At 36.9% G+C, this 4670-nt stretch overlaps 1 pseudogene; it reads right to left on the reverse strand.

Annotated features, from left to right (window-relative positions):
- Positions 1-1216: 1216 nt before the first annotated feature.
- LOC107537817 (peptidyl-prolyl cis-trans isomerase A pseudogene) lies at positions 1217-1762 on the reverse strand (annotated as a pseudogene).
- Between the last annotated feature and the right edge of the window lie 2908 nt (positions 1763-4670).

The following is a 4670-nucleotide window of genomic DNA, read 5'->3' on the forward strand; positions in this document are numbered from 1 at the left end:
ACACCGAAAGGGTTGTAGAACCACATCAGCGTGTATTAGCAGGAATCAGGAGCATATATAGGTAAAGTGTGGATATAACAGCTGTTATTTGGACAAACATGATTGACACACACATACCCACAAAAGTTACAGAACTTAATGTGTTTGTTTAAGCACCTAGGAGTGACTTTAAGCTATTAGGTTGGCCAATTATTGGCTAGAGTCATTGGTGGCCTTCCATCAAAAACATCTAATGCTCATTAGATTCCACATATGAGTGAAATCATATGGTACTTGTCTTTCTATGACTGGCTTATTTCACTTAGCATAATGTCTCTAGGTCCCAGCATGGTGATTACCAGAGGGCCGGGAGGTGGAGGGAGGTAAAAGAGGGAATAGGAGGAATAAATGGTGATGGAAGGAGACTTGACTTGGGGTGGTGAACACACAATATAATATACAGTTGATGTATTATAGAATAGTGCACCTGAAACCTATATAATTTTATTAATCAATGTCACCCCAGTAAATTTTTAAAAATATTATCTCTTTTAAAAATTAAAACAACAACATTTAATGTGGGAATTTTCCTGGCATACTACAGAGGAAGAAGTTAAAAGGCCCAGGGAGATAGCAATATTGAATTCATTTAATATTGCAAACTGCTCAGATACTTCTCTAAGCATACTTATCATGAGGGCCAGGGACACTTTCTTAATCAGGCATTAAAAAAATCACTTTCATGAGGAGTCACTAATGTTCTTAAAAAACTCTGTGGTGGCCATATTCTGCAGTCTGGAGAGCATGGTGGGGAGGCTCATTAGCTCATTGTTATTAACTAGATAAATCTCAACTTTGGGCTTTGTGCATTTCAATAATAGCTAAGCATCAATACACTGAATGACAGAATTAAAGAGCAGAGAATAAAACTACACTTTCAATACCTCAACATCCTCACTCTCATTTGACATAAGGTGGTGAATCAAAAGCCTTGGAAATAAAAAATATTTATTTTTATTGATTTTAAACTATTTTTTGTATGTCTTTTTATTTATAGTAATTTAAAGTTTTGTTTGCTGTTTGCTTTTTTGTTGTTTAGCTTTTATTTCATAATCATAAACTTAACTCTGCAATCCAGCTAGACTTGGAGAAGGGGTAAGAAAAATATGGAACCCAATGAACTGCGGAGAGATTACAGAACATTCTAAGCAGATGGGGGGAAGGGGTGCTCTCCTGAGCTACAGAAGGAGTGGCCTGGTAGTTAAGATAAAACACAAGTCAAATTGATTAGAGTTGTCCACAGTCAGCAATGGCGACCTTCTTGCTGGGCTTGCCATTCTTGGACCCCAAGCCCTGGATGGTCTTCACAATATCCATGCCCTCTTCCACCTGGCGGAAGACCACATGCTTGCCATCCAAGCAGCCTGCCTTGGCAGTGCAGGTGGAAAACTGGGAGCCGTTTGTGTTAGGTCCTGCATTTGCCACGGACAAGACGCCAGGACCGGTATGCTTCAGGAGGAAATTCTCATCTTCAAGTTTTTTCCCCATAGATGGACTTGCCGCCTGTGCCACTGTGGCTTGTGAAGTCACCGGCCTGGCATAGAAATCCTGAAATAATTCTGTGAAAGCAGGAACCGTTATAACCAAATCCTTTCTCCCCAGTGTTCAGAGCATGAAAGTTTTCTGCTGTCTTTGGAACTTGGTCTGCAAACAGCTTGAAGGAGATGTAGCCCAAGGGCTTGCTGTCGAAGGTGATGTTGAAGAACACGATGGGGTTGACCATGGCTGGTCACGGGCAACTCTAGGGAGGTGGCATTTGCAAAGCCTGTTTGCTGTCTGCTTTTTAGCCCTTAAGTTTTTTCTTATAAACAAAATTCAGTTTGTAAAATTCATATTGTATTACTATATAATTTATATATTAGTTATAAATTATATTAATTTATATATTAATATAGATCATGTTAATATAGAATATATATAATTTATGTATTAACATATAATTAAATAATATAATTTCTAAATTGATATAAATATACTCAATTGAAGTTAAAAGAGGGATGTTGATAAGCATGTGGGAAAGATTAAGAAGCTTTGCTCTGTAGAGCATGACTAGAAATCCACTGATGTACTAGTCAAGGTGATTGGCTTATTACTTTTAGAATTGTCCTTTCCCTTTCTAAGAGAAATGTGATGAATTATTGCTATCAGAGGCACTGTGTCCTCCAAGAACTCATAAATAATATTTAGTGGCTTAGTAATTGCTTCAGTCAGTTCCTTAAGTGCTTTGGGATGTATGTTATTAGGATCAGATAATTGGATGGCATCCAGTTTTTAAAATGTAATCTTAGATATGAAACTGCCCTGTTTTTACCATCCTATGATGTATCTATTTATAGAGTAGTATTGGAAATTAAAGGCAAGTTGCTTTGTTAGTATCATTGGTAGATATTTTTTTCTTTTGCTATACACCTAGTAAAATAAAAGTAAATTTCAAGTTTATTTTTCAGGATTTCCAGGAAAAGAGAACATGCACGTTAAGAAAACTTATAATATGATATTATGATTAAGATTAATGTAATTTATCTAACATGTTAATGAGTTTTTTTCATGACAATAGATTTTATTTCATATGAAAATTCTCACCAGGTTGCTTGAAATCAAGTTTTGAGAACTTGATATAACAGCAATAACAACAAAAATGACTAATATTTGTTGAGCTTCGTATACTAAGCCCTGTGTGTTAACTACTTTATTTGGATGGTCTCGTTGAATCCTCAGATCAAATTACTATCTATATGTATCTTATACAATTTCACAAAGAGGAAACTAGACCTAGAGAAGTTAAGTAAATTCCCCGTGGTCGCACAGCGTGAAACCGGCTAAGTTAGTGTTATGTGTCGTTGAGTCAGTTATAACTCATGGTGACCCTATGAATGCGTGATGCCCACAATGTCCTGTCCCAGGCAGCCCTGCTCAGCTCCGTTAGGCTCACCCTTATTGCTTACACGGGATGGAAACCCGGGCAATGTTTAAATCCATAGCCTATGCTAAACTGTCTCCCTATTGATGGTGTTTCTCTCCAATTATAGTGCTGGGGACATCAAAACTAGGAGAAACTGGCAGTTTATACTCTAAAAGAAGTGTAAAATTAGGCATGAAAGGAACTTAGAAGCTATCTAGTCAAACATCTTATTTTACTGATAAAGAACATGAGACCCCAAAAATATAATGTAGAACCCACAGTGCCTGGGTTCACCTCTTACACATTAAGGAAACGTAGGCCTCTTGATTCCTCAGTTTTCTCCTTTGTAAAGTGGGGATGATAATAGTAGAACCTATCTCCGAGTGCCAGTCCACGGTTCAGTGTCATCCATGTTATGCGTATCGAACGTTCCCTCTTTCTAAAGCTTGAGAACAAGAGAACTCATGGAGTGTAAGGGAGGGGTTGCTGAGCAGTTATCTACATATGTCACTTTATATTCTAATTCCCAGAAATGTTAGGATAAAGAATAAGGAAGCATCTGGCAGGAACACATGTAGCAAAATAAAAAATTAAATTAAAGTTGTTAACACGGGTGAAAGACATATATTTTCTTTTCTTTTGGTTCCTTGGAGCTAATCTGTAGACAGGAGGAGATTTACTCTCATTATCAGGATGCACTACTCTAAAAGTAGCAGAAAACCCAACCAACGTTCACTTCTCTAAACTAAGCAAATATTTCTTTGGTTAACAAGAAGTGCTGAATAAGCAGTTGTTGGCATTGGTTTACCTATTTAATCATCTCAGGATTGCTGTCCTGAAATTGTATTGGCTTTCCCCTCCTGGTCTCAAGATGGTTACTGTGGGTCCAGAAATCATGACCTCGGTGAAGGCATGAAGAAAGAGAGAAGGAATGGAGCCAGCCTGCTCTCCCTTTTATTAGGATAAGCGAAAGCCTTCTGAGAAAACCCCAGCACGCTTGTGCCAATATCTCATTTACCAGAACCAGGACCATTGTGCTTTCAACTTGTTTTTCAGAGTAGGCAGGCAATGGAGAGTAGACTTGAGAATAGATTTTGACTAGTCAACAGTATTATTTAGATTTATAATTATTACATGTTGACCACATTTATATATTTGCTGGGATATACATTAATGGAAATGGGGAAAGAAGCTGCAAATTACAGAGTAACTATTATGTTCAAGCTATATGTTAGGTACTTTATGGTAATTATTTTATTTAATCCTCTAAACACCTTAGAGAAAATAGATAAACAGATTCAGGAAGGTGAAGCCTATTGCAAATATCTTACATATAATGTTCTTTGAACCTAGGTCTGACTGGCTGGAAAGTCTATTTTTACAATTGGAACATGAAAGAGTGAAGAGAGTTGTAGAATAATAACCATAAGGTAGTGAATTCTAACTAAATGCCAGGCATCACAAAAGCTAACACATTTCAAAATTGATTATCATATGTATCCTAGCAGCAATCTTGTGATATTTTTATCCCTATTTTATAGAAGGGTAAATGGAGTCAGGGAAGTTGGCTAGCTTGTTCAAGTTTATTCAGATAAAAATTTGAGGCTGGGGTTGCTAGGTTTTGTCTAAATCCAAATAATTTGCTCCCAACCACTAAAATAGATTTCCATTTGTCATCTATATTTAGAGAGTGTTGTCCAACATCCCATTTTAACAAGTGATGATTCTA

This window comes from Miniopterus natalensis, chromosome 6, assembly GCF_054644295.1.
Source record: "Miniopterus natalensis isolate mMinNat1 chromosome 6, mMinNat1.hap1, whole genome shotgun sequence".
Classification (NCBI taxonomy): domain Eukaryota; kingdom Metazoa; phylum Chordata; class Mammalia; order Chiroptera; family Miniopteridae; genus Miniopterus; species Miniopterus natalensis.